Source organism: Arctopsyche grandis, chromosome 12, assembly GCF_051622035.1.
Source record: "Arctopsyche grandis isolate Sample6627 chromosome 12, ASM5162203v2, whole genome shotgun sequence".
NCBI lineage: Eukaryota > Metazoa > Arthropoda > Insecta > Trichoptera > Hydropsychidae > Arctopsyche > Arctopsyche grandis.
In genome coordinates this window covers 18,213,825-18,234,506 of record NC_135366.1, presented here as the reverse complement: position 1 = coordinate 18,234,506, position 20,682 = coordinate 18,213,825, and the positions used below count along the sequence as shown (strand labels likewise).

Genomic DNA, 20,682 nt, shown 5'->3' with positions numbered 1-20,682 from the left:
GTTTTGAGTTTTCATATCATGAAAGCTTTGAAATTTTTACTAAAAAGCTATTACAGTGTATTAACAATTCTCGCTAAAATTTGGTACATATTTTATTTATTTATTTTATTTATTTTAATATACAAGTATACCACAGTGTTTTTACAGGTCACCCCAATTACCTTTTATTACCTTTATTACCTTTTGTATATAGGGCTTCCACTATTTATTAGAGTTTATATGTACAATAAATATCAGTATTGAATCTACGGTATGTGAAGAATTTCAGTCAATATTGTAAACATTGAAGCTATTGAGCAAATATCAAAGGAAAATGTGAGAAAATAAATCCTTGATTCTGGAAAATTGATTCTGAAAATTATAGAATTATAGATTTTTTGAAAATTGATTCCGGTGCACGATAATTTAATGAGGGAAAAAATATTTAAAAACATCCCACCTGCTTCGTATTGTTTTATTCATTAAATGATTTAAAGTAAAGGCCGAATGAGAAGGGTGGAAAAATTAACTAAGATATGTTCTCCTTTTGGAAAAATATGAGTTACTATCATATCTAGCCACTAATTTTAGATTATTTATGTCACGTGAAAAATTTAAACTTAAATTATGTATAATATTTCAAATCACTCAAGCTTAACCGATGAGATTTCTATACGAAAAAAAATACTGGAAAACTGAAAAAAAAACTTGTATATTAAGGTTCAATTTAAATCTTTAATTATATAAAAGACTTATTTATTTTATTTTATTTTTACATAGATATATACCAGGAAGGCCTACAGGTAGACCCCAATGCGCCTGCCTAGATAATAAATTACAAACATTGCAGCATTTTTATTACATATATCGCTATAGAGAGCATGAAATTAGCAATTAATTAATTAATAAATTAATCTATAGAGACATTTATGGATTTATACTTTTACATACTGTACATATAAATCAAATTCAGATATTTGTGACATGGCGGGTAGGATGGATTTTTACTGGAGGAACCGTATCAACAATGAAATTAGAAAATATGGCAAACTCTGATAAGAAACGATCGACTTGGAGTCAGAAATATGCAAGTATAATCAGCAGTATTAAAGATTAGCACGGGATCAAACCCGTGCTAAACATAAACGCAATATAAATTTATAAAATTTACGAAAATATTTACATACATTTACAATATATATGTATGTAGTTTTAATTTATGTGTATGTATATAGTTTTAGTTTTCATTTTTTCTTGCTATAAATGTTTGTTGTATGTTTGTCCGCTATAAGAATCCACCATTTTCAACTTGATACCACCAAATTTAGTACATATGTATACTATATCACAATATGTACCCTAGCTTGCATACATACATACATACATACATAGATCGTAGACGTGTTTCGGAAGAGCTCGTATCTAATAAATTTTTAAAAATAATTTTCCACAAACACCCTAGTAAAGATTGTATGTGAAGCGAAGCCATCGAAGTACAACAACCCAACCGAAAATTTACTACTTTCGTTCAATTTACGCCATTTTTTCCCAGTTATCGCATCCACCGTGTCCACATCGCATTACACACACAAAGTAAGAATCAATATTCATAAATCGCGGTTATCGCCAGGAGACACGGTGTGCCCGCAAACCGGGCGATAACTTTCAGCATTAACGGTTAAATACGAGACACGAGCTTTTGTTTGGTTTACACCCTCTTGACCCTTGTAAGTTTGTTTCTTGCGCGATGGGTCACCCACCCACTGCTGGGGGTCGTCTTTGGGGGAGGGGGTCACCTTAAGAAGCATTACGGCTGTTGACTCTTGTACTTTAATATAATGTCGACAACCTGTTGTGTGTCAACATTATTACCGCGATATTATTTACTCGACTAATAAGCGACTCACGTGCTGAGACTTAACGAAAATTCAACCCTCCCCCCCCCTACATTTCTTGTACGGCTTTTGAAGTACCCGCTCTTAAAGTATGCTTTATTAAGCGCTTTTCATGTTGAATTTCAATTTTGCACGATGGCATTCGCGTTGCCATCACTTCAATTCAATCTCGACTAAATATTACCACACAACTTGAGCCCGTATAGAACTTAATTTGAAAAACCAACAGGCCTCAGATGTAGAAATTCATAAAAATAAAGAATAAATATAACAAAATAACATCTGAGCCCAATTATAGATTTTTACAAAATAAACACTATATCTAGTACACATCGACAAACAAATAAAAAAAAAAGAATAAAAACTAAAATATAACTAAATAGGACGATGCATAATTAAACATAAAGTGATATAATATAATTGGATAAACTTAAGTGATATAACATCTAATTGGATAAACATAAAGTGATATAATATAATTGGATAAAGAATATATAATAGAAATAGAAATAGAAATGGATTAATCAATCAAGACTCTCTTGATGGCAGTCCTGAATTGATGTAAGGAAATACCGAATAGATCAACCTCATTCAGCTCCCCGTTAAGCATACGATAAACACGCTGTGGATAGGAATATTTTAGGGAATTGGTTTTGAACTGATTAAGTGAAAAGAGTGCAACGTGTCTAGAATACGGTTCTATGTGACGAGACAGAATGCTAAATTATAGAAAACACAAATATCGGAAGGCAAAGATCGAAAATTCTGCGCGCGCACATTAATACGGGAGGAAAAGCCTGTTCCTCTTGTTCCTGTTGTATCCTGCTCGCGCAAATTAAGTGAGTATGTAAGTGAGTATGTACCGTTTACCATGCATCATTTTTTTTGATCTTTCGACTTAAGATCTTTCGACTTAAGATCTTTCGATTTTCGATCTTTGCCTTCCGATATTTGCGTTTTATGTCATTGAACATTCTGTCAAGTCACGGAGACCGCTAGAATACCTAGCTGGGATCCTGAAACCAACCTTACTCAGTAAATCGGAACAATCAAGGAAACCATTTAGGAGCTTAAAAAATAATGTAGCATCAGTGAGTCGTCGCCTGACAGAAATATTGTTAAATGATAGGATTTTTAAAATATCGGAAACAGTAGCATGCATGGGCAGTAGTAATAGTAGTATAACAGTAATATAATCAGTATAACAGTAAATATAATCAGTATAACAGTAGTAATAGTAGTATAGTAAATATAATCAGCATTCTTTAAGTTTGTATAATCTTTCATTGAACTTTGTCTTTAAAACCTCAAAACGGTCTTTGTAAACACTACTGCGTTCAAATAAACCTCTGATTGATATTGGTTTTCTCGGAGTGTTGGGAAAACGAAGTTGCGGCCACTCGTCATTTCTAAACCGAATGCTATATGTATATATATCCCATACAATGGTCACATTGAGAATGAATGCTTATATTTCACCACACACGCTTATATATCTCTTCATAGAATACAAACTGTCAGCTTATCCGATATTATGGGGGTGGTCGCGTGGCCGTTTTGTACGGATGCTGAGTGCATTCTCGCTTCCATGAAAGGTTTTCCGTGTTGTGGATTGCAGCTTAACCTCAGTGGCACAAGACGTGCAACCAACTCTCTACCAACAACGGTGACATCGTAAATATCCACATTATTCATAAAAATTCACTACGTGATATTTGAAATATCTATAAGAAAAAATAGTTCATTGTCAAAAAATATATATTTTTTTATTCCAATGAGGTCAAACGTAGGTGTCGAGTTTTAAATGGACCAATTGGAAGCGTCCAAGTGTCGGAACTTTATAGTTTTACAGCGAAGTGCACTTAAAGGCAATGAAAGCTGGAATTTGAAAAAAAAAACGTTACTCGACTCCTATGTGTGTTTTATAATGTAAAATTTATTTAGTTCCATTTACAGAAATAAACTAAAAATTTCAGTCGATACAGTTTGTATGATTTTATTCAATAAAATTTACACTACTAGTGAAATGCATGTCATTCTACATACGTATTTCGAAATGAATTTATTATAACATATAAAGCTTAATTTTGAAACAAATCTATTATTATCGTTATTTAATTTTAAGAATTCATTAATATTTTTTTATAAAACAAAATTAGTATATATTTTAACAAGAGTAAGCTGCCATTTCCATTTGACGGATCTTCAATAAATTTATCGTGTTACTTGATATGAACTTCAAAATATTAAATTTTGGTTCAATACGCGGAAAAGCTCCGTAGGAATACATAGAAACCCCTATTCTAATATACTCCTAATACTTCCGGCTAAGGTAAAAACATTTGTTTGAGAAATTTATCATACTTATTACATGCCAAATGTTCAGCCAAATTCGTTGAGCGGATTGGATGATAATTTAATTCAAAAACTTTAGATGCGACCAACCCGTGACTTTTTCTATGTATTAAAGGAATATAAGAAAGTTACAAAACAAAATTCAACAATTAAACATATGTACATATTCACACATACCGGATGTGAGAGCATTTACGATTAAAATTGAGCGCAAATTGAGATTTTTGAATTCTGACCAAAACCTTATCAACTCTATGTTAGTAAATAAAGAATACAAATATAAATTTTCAACTGAATTAGCTCAGTAGTGTGGAAAAAATCGCAACATTTTTGACTTTTCTAAGAGGAAAAAATCCCATTTCCGGCTTATTAAATTTTGTAATTTTTTTTTCATTTTCATCACGTTGAAATAATACAAGGATTATACTTAAATTTTATTGTGAAGAGCACATATGTTTAAGGGGTCGAAAAAAATAGTGGAAGAAAAATCGACAAAAACCTGCCACTTCCGGTTGACGGATGTTTACCAAATTTTATATATAACTTGATATTAAACTTTAACTTCTAGATATGAAATTTCAGTTCAATAAACTAAAAGGTTTCTGAAAAAAACATAAAAAACCTCGATTCTCTGGAGTAAAAGTACTACTTCCGGTTGAAGTAAAAATATTAGGGTATAAAATTTATAATTTTTGATTCGTTTAGCAGTTTATGAGATAATTGAATTCAAAAACTTTAATTTTAATTTTAATTTTTAAATGCTTTTTATTATTACTGAATTATGTTCACAATACATCTTATATCTATTTTAATAGCTACTGATCTCCTGATCATTATCTATTTTACAATTTTAATTTAATTTTGTTAGTAATAGGAAAAAGAGCTCAAAAACCAAAAGAGACTTACGTTGGCTGTTTTCCAGTGTTCTGGAAAATTTCCGCATGATCACAAAACTTCATTTATTGTTATTACGTACAGTAAAATTAAAAAAAAAACATATTCCTATGTAATATAATATAAAAAAAATTATATCAAAAGCTCTAAAATATAATATATTCGTCAGATTACGGTAGATATGTATGTACATCTCGCTTAACTTATATTGTCAATACATTTTTATTTGAAAGCATTCAAACTTTCCTAGAAAATTTCGTAGCAATACATTTTTATTTTAAATAAAATAAATGTATCGAATATACGTATGAGGAATGACAATCAAAATAATATATAAAATATTTACTACATATGTAGATAATATTTTGTATGAAAATGAAATTGTGAATCTAAAATGAAAAAGCTTTCTATTAGGACGCAGATTTACTTATATTTTTATTTGAATTTTTTATAAAGTGGGGTCCATTTTATCAGCCTTAAAATGTAAAAAAACGAGTAAAATAAATTCAAGGAAAATTTTACATATTACTTAACGTCAATTTTTCTTCCCAATAATGAAATTATATACTCGAGAGTTTCGAGCTTTTGAAGATTTTGTTTTTTTACAATGCTCATAACAGCTTGTTCTAAATATATACATACAAGTATATAAGACTCAGAAAATAGATAAACGAAGAAAATAATGCGTTGGTTTAGCTCGAACTTTCACCCGGATAACGCACCTTGCGTATGAGAAAATGAAAGGCGAGTAATAGGCCATATTTGGGCCCAGTCATTCCTTGATAATAAATCTCCAGTCATATATAAATATAGATACGCTCAGAGATAATTAATAATCTGCCCGTTAAGATCCTCTTCGAAATCGCACAAAAGAGGACCAGGCAATACACACATATGTACATACATATAATACTACACTGACACATATATACATATGTATAGACATACATACGAAATGTAGATACATAAAATAAACACAGTGTTCGAGTGTACTTTGCGACCAATCATCGTCCGGTCAGCGGGTCATTGTCGCCGATCCGGATTTCGACCGGTTTTCTCGTTTACGTATTCAGCCTCCGTTTTCAGTTACGCACACTCGGCTCGTTAATATGCCGCTCACACCGAACCGCTTTGATTTACAGCGGAAAGAAACTTAGTTCCTCAGCAGATTTTCCACAACTATACCCGGACATTGCTAGAGTGGGGGGATCACGCGCTGATTAGCTCACGTTTAAGGGTGGATTAGGCTCAGATTACATACTCAAACCCCCCACCCGGGTTCCGGGACCTGAGGGAGGCTCCACGGGCGCGCTAAGATAATGTTATTATTGTGAAACGCTCTGTGGGGGTGGAGTGCTGCCCCGCTTGTTATTTCACTACAGAATTAATGGTTGATGGGATGCTGAAAGAATGAGATGAATGAGATTGGATGGGGGGAGGGCACTTTGTGAGCTGCATGTATGTATGTACTCATTACCCTCTGTAGGATGTTATCACACGAAAGCATCCAACCACATCCAACACACCGAAAGGACGATAAAGGGCCAACGTTCGATCATCCATGTGGGCCCTATCGGTAAATCTAACCTTGAACTACATAAATTGAAATTCCTTGTCATATCAAATAAAATATCATTATTTTAAAATTTAATATTTCAAATTTATTGTATGATATTTTATATAAATTGTGTACTTAAAATTAACCTGTGCGTTGTGAAGTGGCGGTAGAAAGACCCACATTGATAGGTAGCTGTCATCTAGCGTTATATCAGAAAGTGAATAGCCCGATGAAACATCATCGCATGGGTATAAAATTATTATATACTCGTATAAAACTAAAAAAAAAATCCGGAACCGGAACCGTTATTTTCGTAGACTCTCATAGATAGTTTTCAATTCTTTATTTGTAATAATTTTCAATTCTTAAAAATACGCAGACTCCCATAGAGAGTTTTCAATTATTTATTTAAAGACCTATTTTTTTCTATTATTATTAGCTATCGCCCCGAGCGATACTGCAAATCGAAATCGATTCACTCGATCCATGACACCCGACTAATTCCGACTTGTTCCGACAACTACCGAAGATATGACTCCGTTTTGATTGGTTGTCCATACGTTCTGTACGATTATTGAATATTAACGTTATTTTTAGCAGCCTTTGTATCCGTATCATGGTGTACTGGTCAGTGTATATTGATCTGGGCGCGATGGGGGTAGGTTCGAGTCGGCGTCCTGGAATTGATTTTATTTTTTCAAATATCGCTAAAATATAAATTAATTTCAATTTCAATTTCAATAATTTCAATTAAAAATATATATTTAATTGTTTTATATGAAAAGAAAAAAAAATGGTTCAAAACTTCGATAAATGAAATTATTAAAATTATGTATTTTTATATGGCGAGAAGGAATATTTCAATTAATGTTTAAAAAAAAAAGGCGAAATGAAAAATTGGATTTGGCACGATGTCCGAGACGATTAGCTCATTTAGACCCATATTCAGGCTATTTGGGGTGATCGGTTCGAGTCGCGACAAAGTCGTCTCGTCGAAAAATGAATAAATCGATTTTTATCGATTCGTTCATTATGTTCGGCGAGAGTTAGGACACACACACACACACACACACACACCCACACACACCCACACACACACACACACACAGATTACCGTCGTTATATATATGATTATTCGCTTACAATCATCATAATTTATAAATAATATTGCTATTCTGTCTGCCTGTCTGTCTGAGATAACGCTCACCGTACTAAATATTTATTTATTTATTTATTTAAAGTTTGGACCGTTGTAGCATTACAGGAATTCCTAATGCGCCACAATGGTCAAAAATATAACGGAAAAGACAAGAAACAAAATAATAAATTAGACATAACAAAAACAAAACATATATATACACAAACAACTAAAAATAATAATAATTATTATTATATATCGTTTATCGTCTTGAATTCATTGTTCATGTTTACAAGGTTTTTGTATTTCGTAATATTCTTTCTCGATTATGATTTTCAAGTTATGAATTCCATAAGTCCTCACCAGATAGAGTTTCAAAATATATGTACGTCACAGCTAAACCACTGCCAAAACTTCTATATATGTATACTAAATGCGAACAATGTTTCCTCTAGGCAAATAGATGGTGCTAAGTCTCCGAGCATTTACCGCCATCTATTGAAAATTTATTTATTTAATTAATTAATTAAATTATTAATTTTTCTATTGGTGTTTTATATTGTTAATACACTGTTTTTTTACTGTATATTGTAAGTAGGTTGTTTTTACCATTTTTTCATTAATTAAATATAAATATTAAATTAAATATATTTAAAAGGTATTTGAAAAAAATCCGATCGTTTGCGGATCAAACACAGGTCCGACACGTTTATTTAATTTTTATTTTTTTAATAACTTAATATGCCAACACCCATGCGATGATATTTAATCGGGTACAACACTATTTAGAGCTAATCTCCGTATGCAGGTAAAATATCAAAGCGATCGGAAGAATGGAAGTGGTTCAAAATCACTACACAAATATTGCACCACGTATTCAGTCAGTGAAAACAATAAAAAAGATCAAGTGTACGATAAAAATAATGCTAAGAAAATTATATGGAATTTAATTAATTGCTATAAATCGAAATAAACTGAAAGGTTTTAGAATTTCAATTGAGTCAATTTTGTTATATTTCTACGTATGTATGTATATATACATATTTAACTAAAAGCTAATCTTACCAAAAGTCTTGTGCGACTTTTTTTACAATATATTTGAGTGTTCTTACGAAAGTCTATATACGACCGTTGGCAAGATGTCGATCAATATTTTATACGATATTTGATCAAACCCAATAACGAAAAGCTCACAGTTGACTTCTATTCTCGTCAGGATAATGTGCAATATTCGACACAACGGGAACGAACGAAAATGAAATTCCCGAAAAGAAATCGCAGATATATCGGCTTGATTAAATATTTACGGTATCGGAAAGGACCGGAGAGGAGGACAGAAGAGGAGCGAGACGCCGAAGAGGGAGGACTAGGATTGTCTGAAGCGATAAGGGACAGCTTAGGTCGCAAGTTTTAAGCTTGTAGTGACTAAATCACCTGGTTGAACGTGCTTGTTATTTAAAAAAGCTCTCACGTTGATTAAAATATTGGGGCTTTTCTTTTCCACCCCTTTTTTCCTTTATTTTCTTTTTTTCTTGTAACCTTCACAGCGGAACACATTTATCCGACGTTAAATTTGGAGTAGTTACGGCCCAAAAGCGAAGTATACTCGTTTCGCTCCCCGTTCATGCCTCTAGCTTCGTCGTCGGCACTGAAGAGGTTAACGTTTGTACTGCAAGTGGGTGCGGAAGTCTACGACTTTATCATCGGGTGCAACCGGCACCGACGTAAAAATCTTCAATTAAGGCAGATTGCAATTTCTTCACGATCTCCAAGATAATTGGAAACACGAGAGTGCACTCTCTATTATACATAATTTATATACAATGCATGTCTTTTTTCTTCACGTCTGTATAATACATAAAACTGTATAATACATATTATTTCACGTCTGTATAATACATATTATTTCATTCTAAAGAGTACTATGACTACTATTTTTAATTTTGATTTTTAAATGCTTTTTTTTTTGGTTCATAGATTACATACGTTCAAAATACATCTTAGGTCTAATATAATAGTTCATTGATTATTTTCTATTTTACAAATTAGTATTTATTTATCATGGTGTCATTGCGGGATGGCCTCAAGGCGACACCTATTGCCAACTTTGTAGATATGAACTATATTTATATAAATTTGAAACTAAATTCAAATAATGGTGACAAATGAGGGTAATACACTTGGCCCCCCAATTTGGTATATAGTAAACATTGAAAACCTTAATATTTTTAAAAACAAGCCATTGAATGTCTTTTTTAATTTTATAATTCTTCTTTTCCAATATCTTCATTTCTTTCTAAATTTTCGTTTTCTTTTAGTTATCATTTTACTTTTCTTTTATTTCGTTATTTCCTTTTCGAGTTTACTTTTTCCTCTCTTATTTCAATTTTATTATTGTTATCTTGAATATTTTGTCATTACTTTATCTATGTACGCAGTAACAATATATGAAGTTTTGTAATCATGCGAAAATTTTAACTCGAGATTTTGACTAATTCGAAACTCAGAATCGATCACTGATCACGTTTACATGATCTTTATTTCATTTAGTTTATATATATCGTATGTATAAGTCAAACCCCTTGGATCCATCGACTTTGCTACCTCCCCCAAGTATTTTTAATATATACATATATCCAAGATATGGCCAGCACCACTGGATCAAGGCTCAAGTCCGTGACCCCTCAGTTGTTAGCATTATAAGCTAACCACTGAGATATATTGCTAATAGTATTTAAATAGATTATGTTTATGTAATAGGTAATAGGAAATAGGAAATATAATCAAAACCCTATTTGAAACTCTTATACAGTTGTACATAGTTTGTAATACGTTTTATACATTTATATTTAGACTTAAGACTCTTTAAATTTGACGATCTAAACCAGATTTAATTTATGTATACCTGAAGGGGAACAACAAATATCTTTTTGTAATCACTGATACTCTTCGCAAGTTTATTACTGTGGTTACTTATCATAGAAATTCTAGGTTAGTCTGTAAGTACATGCATACATATGTATACATATCTACTACTAACTATCGTTTGTATCGATATTTTCAGGATAATATTCAAGGGCGTGTTAAAAATTATTTATAGTTTATATTTGTTTTCGATTACTTGGAATTTTTAATGGTTTGTATTGGGGGAATTATTCTATACAAATATATTATATACGAGTGCGCAGTATTATTTTACTTTATTTTGTAATGACAATGAAATATGACGATTGAATACTGGATATATTGAAGATACATATGTATACCTCGTTATCGCCTTACATTTCACCGCCTTAATGACTATCACAGTCTCTTATCAACATCATTCCCTAGATATTTTATTTCTGATTGCCATTTCAGACTTACTTTTAATTTGATCTGATGCGGATTTATTTAATACTGCAACCTTGTTTACCGAAATAAGCTCGTGTATCGATTAAATTCATCCAACCATCAATCCAGCACAAAATCATCAATATTCTCTCCTTAGGTGGTTCTAACACACCCACCGAATGAAGTACCACAGCAGTGATTGATTAAGGCATTGCACACGTCTGAGAAGATGCATTCGCGTCGAATGCACTTTGCGCCCGTTCAATATCCACTGTTGTGTTTCTTAAACCTCAAGATTTTAAATCACCCACTCTTTTTTTAGGTGCCACAATATAATGTTATTGCAAAACAAAATCGTTAGATTACCTGCAATGTGTGTAAGAGTAGCGTTATACTTGGGTTTTATAGTGCCAGTATCTCGTCTATTTATTGCACAGGCACCATTTTCCGCTCTTGCTTAGAATATTATGTGTTTGAAAAGTACCACAAATACATATATCGCATGAGATAAGATTGACATACATTCATAATAAAATAGAGAACACTTTACATTATTACAAAACGTGATACAAAAATTCTGAAATACATAAAAATGTAACATCATATTATTCTCTGAAATGCGTTAATATTTTGTATACATATGTATATGTAATACAGTGAAAAATTTGACTCAATTAATATAAACTCAAAATATGTATAAAATATGTATATATAAACTATTTAATACGGTTTCATCATACTTACTTGGACTACAGCGCATGTTTAAACTCAATGAAACTACATATGTATGTATGTTCATATATACATATATATACCTACATACATACATATGTATATGTATATATATAAAGGAAACTTTTGCCTACATTAATCTCATAAAAGTAGACTTGTTCCATCAATGGAGAATTTACGACGTCAGCATACAAACTAGACTACATAAAGTTCTCCTTCATATTTTCCTTGCCATTATTGTAATCCCATTGTATACTATTTTTTACTAATATTTTTCAGCTTAATGTATTGTATACACAAAAAGGTTTCCTTTGATCCTTCCTTTTATATGCAACAATGTAACCATACATTGGCGAAACTGCAAACTTCAGTTGTTAATTAATTTTTAAAAATGTTTTATCTAGATATAACTCAATAGTTTACATTCATAACAGCAGTATGGCTGGGTGGTTGCGTTTATGTTTAGCACCTAGATGTTACTGGGTTCGATCCGGTGCTAATCTGTATTACTGCTGGTTAGATTTGGATATTTGTGACTTCAAGTCGAACGTTTCTTATCAGAGTTTGCCAATTTAACTGATTTCATTGTTGAAACGGTTCTTCCATCAAATTGGCAAAACCATCCTACCAGCTTTGTTACAAATATCTGAATTTAATTTATGTATAATATGTAAAAATTTATGTACAAGTCTAAATCCATAGATGTCTCTATGGATTAATTAATTGTTTATTTTGTGTTCTCCAGCCTCTCGAAATACAGCGATTTTTGTAATAAAAATGCTAGAATTGATTTTTGTAATTAACTGTATTTTTCTATGTAAAATAAATTAAAATAAAATATACATAGAGTTTGCGCCACCCTAAGGCAAATAGTAAAAACGATGTATTTATTTTATTTAACCATGAAGGCTTGATAAGATGACCCTAATGCGCCTTCCTGGACAAATAATTACAAACAATGCAGCATATTATTATTTTCAAAAATCACTATATTTCCAGAAGCTGAAGAACACAAAATAACAATTAATTGATTTATTAATTACAGAATTAATCCATTGAGACATCTATAGATTTTAGATTTGTACATAATTTTTACAAATTGTACATACAATAAATACAGAAAATTGGTGACAACAGGAAAGATGATTTTTTGCCAATTTTGAGGAACCGTTTCAACAATGATCAGATAAAATTGGCAAACTCTGATAAAAAGCGATCGATTTGGAGTCACAAATATCTCCAAATCTAACCAGGAGTATACCGGATCGAACCCACTGATCACTTGGTGCTAAACATACACGCTACCATTAAGCCACACTGCTGGCATAATGGTAGCGTGTATGTTTCATAAATCGCATAATTGTTTTTAGATCACTCTATATAGCGAGGAGTTTATTTATGTCATCGACTGAGTTTCATATGTCAGCCTAACAAGCATTTAATGATTATTCACCAATTATAAGTTTCTTCACACTTAACATCGAACGAAACTGTCTTAAAATTATTTCAAATTGCCGCCCCAAAAAGTGCCGTTTAGACCACGAAAAATACTAAAATTTAGCAACTCAAGCTGGATAAATGCTTATAAGCCTTTTCAATACACGAAAGTAGTCATACATAATTAAATAGTCAGGTTGTTTTTACATGTTTCAAACTTTGTATAGGCGACGTCACGTCGTCGCAATACCGCGCGACATTAATCCTTTCAAAAGCGGTTGAATATTATTTAGCAATGAATGCAGAACACGGGGTATAGTCCGTGTAGAGGCTGCGGGTGGATTCCCTCATGCATTATACATAAATTAAAGCCGGGTCGGTGCAACGCGGTGCATGATATCAAATAAACAAGACGCTGTTGCGCTAAGCCGCCCTTTATACAGTGAATTGCACTCGGCGCCCCGTTGTAAATCGCACACGAGCGCATAATGGCCGAATTTAATCGGTCGGAAAAGCGGAAAAATCCCTCCGGGCGAAGACTTCGAACGTCTGAATATCACGCGTTAGTAAATCTTAAGATTGGGGGCTGTAGATCAAGTGTGCCTCTTATGGCGTACGATCTATTTCAAAGACATATTAATGGGAAGTGTTTTACTTATGGATACCGAACTTTATTTAAATATATGAGCATATCGGAATAGTGTGGCGTTGCTTGGGTGGGTTGAAGTTGGTTTTTTTTTTTTAATTGAATTTTGTCGGAAAATTATTTGCATGGGAGCTCTTAAATCTCGTACTTTAACCTTTTTCAAAAATTAAAGTTCCCATTATGATAAAGTATACCATATTTGATGGTTCTTAATTAAAAAGTGTAGATTTTGCATAGTTGAAAGTGACATACATAAGTCCATTTTTCTTCATTTCGAGAATTATCTCGCAAAAAATTAAATATAATTTTTTGGGTTTAACAATATTTAAAATACTGGTGGTCTGTATGTACTACGTTTATTCTGATTTTTCAAGATTGTGGACATATCGAATTAAAATAAGTAATAGCAATTTGAGAATAGTGTTTTTGGAACTGAAAATTTAACTTCTGCCACATTCAAATATAACGGCTCATATAAATTTATATTTTACAGATACATTTTAGGCAACACTAAAGCAAATACGGTGACAAATAGAATGTGGGAAGCTTGTTTGTAAGAAATTGTTTGATCAATTAAATCAGATAGATTGCCAAACTAGGACTGATAGGTAAAGATCTATTTGAAGTCACAGATATCCAAATCTGACCAGGAACACCACATAAATACACGCACACATATGTACATACGACATTTTTCAATCGATTAACTGCTAATAGTGAGTTGTTATAATATTTTTATGACACTTTTAAAGCTCACTAAGTAAGAAAATATATGGAAGAGCCGGTCCGTTCTGAATAAAAACAAAGACCCGTCTAGTAAGATCCTTAGTGATCTCGATTGCTCGAGCGATGGAGCGGAGACTTGAACGATGACGAAAAAAGAGAAGAAAAAAAACACTCAGGATGCCTTTGAAATATGGTACTGAAGGTAAACTGTGAAGTGAACGAACGTCCCCATGCTCCAGGAGCTTAACATATGTATAAGACTTTCCACATCGTGCCGAAGTAGAATTATTTCCTATTCCGGATATGATGTCAGAAGAATCTAAAGAGGCTGATAGTAACTGGAGGGGACGAGTCATCATAAGAGGAGATTCTCTACATGATGGACGGATCAGATCATATAGTCAGCGGGGTTCTCTCTGTGCCAATATTGCATCAACTTGCGGAGGAGGAGTGAAGGCAAATCGTCCGTCAGATGATCCGTATTGAATGAACGAAAAGAAATATGCCAAGCTTATTTGTTCATCATAAACCTAATTATTAGGGAGCAATTTCAAAATCGATCAACTACGCTGAATCGTCGGGAAGGGTTAATGCCACAAAGTCCCTCCGAACGGCGCATAACAGGTTGAAAACTTAAGTTGCATCATTAAACTATACGAGTTTCGCAACGAATCGGACAGGCCCGCGCGCAAAATATGATAACCGCCGCCCCTTAATAAGGGCATTAAAATTATGTAGAGCGCGGAAAGGGAGAGAGACGACGCTATACGGGGATGCTGGAGGGCGAGCGAGACGCGAATAGGTCGGATCGTGTGTCTGGAGTTGTGTGGTACTTTCGTGACACCATTTGTGCGGCGGTGACGTGCCTGCGAAGCGTTTTCCAGGCAACTTTCGACATAACGGCCGTAATGAGATTCGTATTTATTCTATGTGTGCATGAGCGTTTGTATTTATACATGTACACATGTATAATATATGTGTCCATTTTCCATATTTGCCTCATTTGGTACGTGAGCTTTTGCCTCCGCTTTCAAAAGCTCTAGTTTGTGCACTTTGTACAAATAAACCACTCCAAGCAGTTGCATGGGTGCATATGCAACTTTTACCTTCTAAGTTGCTGAAAGATAAGAATCGAATAAATACGTCTTTCTATTGTACATAGTAAGCTTTTAGAATCAATTCAATTAATTAAAAATATATATCACTATAATAATAAATTAAACTAGTTTGATCAATATGTTACGTGAAATAAACGGTTGCGGTGCATCCGCTCTAAAATCGCCAGACAAATTGAACGACAGATTAACGGACGGCTGCTTTAAATGCAATTCTCGTCTTCTCGAATGATAGATTGCACATCAGATGACGGGTAACCTTTTGATGTGCACAGATGCAATTATTAAAATGGTAATTATTAAAATTGAGTTGGATCTTTCAGGCGAGTTTAATAAGGCAAGATTCCGAATATTGCCTTATTAAACTCGCCAGAAAGATCCAACTCAATCTTAATAATTGCATCTGTGCACATCGAAAGGTTACTCGTCATCTGATGTGCAATCTATCATTCGAGAAAACGAGAATTACGTTTAAAGCTGCCGTTCTGTTAATCTGGCAATTTTAGAGCGGATGCACCAAACCCGAAATAAACAATCATATATGTATTCATATGTATATAATAGCCAGCAACATGGCACGGTGGTTCGGCTTTTGCATAGCACCGAGAGGTGCCGGGTTCGATCCAGTGAGTTGACCTCGATTTAAAAGAATTTATTCCGAGTATATCTGTAATGCTGCTGGTCAGACTTGGATATTTGTGACTCTGGGTTGATCGTTTCCTATCAAAGTTTGCCAATTTTTCTGATTTGTCATTGTTGAAACGGTTCCTCGATAAAATTGGCTAAAAACCTTCCTACTGTTAATTTACATACAATAAATTGTATGTATGTATATTGTATGTTTAACTTGTACATACCTACAATAAATTGTATGTACAAGTTAAAATTCATAATGTCTCGTTAATTCCGAGTTTTCAGTGTCTCGTAATTCGGCGACTTATGTAATAATGCTGCATTGTTTGTAATTGGCCGAGAAAGCGCATTGGGGTTTCCTATTAGGCCTTCCAGGTATATATGAATAACACTATTATGTGTGTCTGTATGTGTGTATGTTTCTATGTGCGATAACACTCGTCGTACTATAATAGTAGTTTAGATTCGACATACATATGTATGTATGTACGTCACAGCTAAAACACTGTCAGCAAAAACGGACGAATATAATAACAGATCAAGAAAAAAACTTCTACATATAGATATATACTGTTTGCTACCAATTTTTCCTCTGGGGCAATAGCCTCAGAGCATTTAGCGCCTTCTATTAAAAATTTATTTCATGAATTAATTAAGTTTTCTATTGGTGTTTTGTATTATTTATATGTAGATAGGTAGGAATTTTTTAATTATAATACACCTAATTAAATTTTCATCGGGTCTATCACTATGTTACAGATCTGTTATAGGTTACAATTTGCTCAAGTCACGCCATATAAAAAATACATATGTATATATATTTTTTTATTTAATAACTTAATATTCTATAACACGTGCATGATATTCCATCGGGCACAACACTAGTTACATATAAAGTCAAATAATTTCATCACATTATAATTTACATACATACATACAAAGATAAATCAGTCAGGCTGTATCGCACGACGTATATCCGCACAATAAGCGTTCGTTTTTGAATAAATAATTACACAAACATAAGGATATTCCATACTATACATATGTACATATATGCTATTCTGCTCGTGGCTTTGCTTTTAATGTAATAATATTATATTATTCTGAATATTTTATTGTTATTTTGATATATAATATTAAATAAACAGCGACTGAATTATTATATACATATCTACATTTACGAAAATTTGCATTAAATTATTATAGATATTGCGTCTCGAATTTTGGGGCAAAATATATTGTTCACTGAAACAAACCTTATTTTAGAAATAATAAACAGTTTCAGAGTTAAATAGTGACATTTTTAAGCCCTCGATAAATTTCAGTAAACCGGAACTGGAAGTTTACTTACAAAGTTTTCTCCATTGTTTCTAACGATTTTTAGCGACTTTCTCTGTTAAACTTTTTTTCCTCTTATCATTAAATCCAACCAAAATATTATCTATTATATTTTTGTATGAAAAATTGATACCAGATAAATATACATATACCATCTTCTAAGCTTATTAAATCATATATCAGTCAAAATTATTATGATATATTTTACAAATACTGGTGAAATGGTGAGAGTAAATGATTGAAATGACAATGGGCGGACAGGGCAGAAGATAAAAGACCTGAGAGAATGTAAAAGGATACAAGGAAGGCCACAGATAAGAAGGTTCGATTAATTCGAAAAATCTGTGGGATGAGATGTATGAGAGTTAAAAATGCACATGCCCCTACAATATTTGGCACAATACTTTGTGCTTATTTGGCAAAGCAGGCACTCGCATGGCGAATTTAATTTAATTTAATCTTTTAAGTAAATTACGCACGGCAAAATTTTCAACACATTCCCGACTAACCTAATAAAAATAAATTATGTAAACTTTTCATATTTAACATTGTTTCGCAAACATTGTGTCGAAATACGACAAAACTCACGCCACTTGCCATCACACTTGATCGCGATTTTGTAAATGTATATAAAATAATTATTAGATACACAATATTACATTGATGGCTAGTTCGCTCTCTGCCGTTAATTCCATAATAAATTATCGTGTCTTTGTTCCGTTGGGGCTTGTTCCAGTTTCCGTACACGTGCACCATGAATGTCGTCATCTGGTGCATCATACCTCTTCATAAAACCGTAGTACAACCATGCGACACATTGTACGAGGATTGCATCGCCGCAATTACAGCGAGAAACTGCACAAAGCGTCCTCTGTAATACACACTGCGTTATCGTGCATAATATTGTATTGCAACTATGCTCATTATCGCACATTCGTCGTTTAAACTTACAAATAAGTGATGCAGTGCAGTGCACGTGACATACAAATGTACTTTGTGACTCGTTATCATCTCCGACAATGAGTCAAAGCGATTATGTCAGATCACTTGTGATACAATGCTGTTGTAGGTGAGCTCTGTGAGGCGTTTGTGAGATCCCTGAAGAGACAGAGCTTGATACTGTTTATGTGGCAACTTGAACATTGCACAATGCTGTCTTAAGAGGGCTGTACACCCGAAACCTTAATTTTGTTACCGTTCCTTTCTTCGATATATATATTGAGTGTATGTATATATTGATAGAATGCGACAATATATATCAATATATATATATTGAGTGAATGCGACAGTTGCGCTTCGACCAGATAAAACGTATTTTAAATTGACAAAATCGAGGTTTCGTATTCTACTATTTTCACCTCCAAAACTGGACCAATTTTTTAAAAAAATTCATCATCGGTATGAGAAAGATACTTTCTGTGCATCTATCGGCGTATTTTTTTTTAAATCGACCGTTAAATAAGCACGCTGGACCCGTTTCGTGGGTGTAAAAAAGAGGCGATTTTATAGATGTTTGGCGGCTCCTAGCTCCTATAAAAAATAATTAATCAAAAAAATAAAACGATAGATGCACCCCAATGGTGGATATCCATAGAATATTAAAAAATAATTTCTCTAGTGCCATAATTGAGGAAGGGAGAAGTATAGTACGTTTGTATGGACAAAGTGCTGCTGTCCAGCCCTCTTAAGTAGCGTGCAAAAACATGACGAGTACACTCTAATGAAGTTATTTGACAATAAAAACAATTTATCGGCAATTTTATGTCTCAACGATTGCATTGTTCATCGTGCTTGGATGAACGCTACGAACATGTGTTCCATTTCATGCAAAACTTCTCTCGAACAAGCCGCTTTTTTTTGTAATACCGTTTCTGCTATTCGTATATATGTATATACATACATGAATTTTGAGTCCTAATAAACGATTGACTTGCTTGATTAGGTAATGCGAGGGGAGAATAATATCTAGGAAGCTGGGAAGCATATTCGCCGTGTTTGTCTTGTTCGCTTTGTTTGTCTTATTTACCGACTCATTCCATGTTCACCATATTCGTCGTAATTCCTAATTTGGACACCGCTTTAAGTATTGAAATAACTTTAGGTAATACACCAATTTGTATATGGCTTGAAATATATGTACTAGAAACCACGTAGGCTAAAATGTTTCTTATTTATACATATAGATGAAACGTTTGATGATAATTAGAAATGGAAATCATCATTGCATTTATTTACATTTGTTGGTATTTTTATAAAACTTATTTTAAAGTTCAGTCAAGTCGCTTAGAAATGTAGACAAAGAAATTTAATTTAATCTATAAAAATATATTATTCTTATGGATGGTTATTTGAATAGATAATTCTCACAAAGAAGACGCAAAACATATTAAAAACGTGTGATATTGAAGATAATTGTGAGGGGCAGATTTTTCTTCGTTTCTGATAAATTTTCCGCACCGATTCCAATCATCTGGGAAATCTTTGCGAGAGCGACTTTAAAATTGGTTTATTTTCGCTATCGAAGCTAATATTTCTCGAAAGATAAATTAGGCACATTTTCACTTTGCGGATATGAGCCGGCGAAAAAATAGAATTTTCCCTCCAGAGGCTCATCTCCTACGGCGTAAAAAGAAAAAAGGAAACTGCTGAAAATATGTGCGAGAAAAAGGGGCGCACACTTTTTTTTATTTATTCAATCCCCCTGCCCTCCCCTCCATTTCGAACCACCCGCATCCAGTTTTCGAAACTGCGGTTTCGCGTGTATATGAATGTAAAAAATCTTTCTTGTGAATACATAATCGTATAAAAATACAAAAGGAAAAAATGCTAGAGATCTCTCCCCTCCATCGGTATTTTTTTCGGCTGGAAAATAGAAAGATATTCAGCCCATTTGCGAAATTGGT

The 20,682-nt window shown here is 33.1% G+C and overlaps 1 protein-coding gene across 1 annotated transcript in view; it reads left to right on the top strand.

Annotated features, from left to right (window-relative positions):
- Window positions 1-20,682, top strand: part of LOC143920450 (lachesin-like) — a 257,007-nt gene that overhangs the window by 66,327 nt on the left and 169,998 nt on the right. The gene's annotated exons all lie outside the window — the stretch shown is intronic.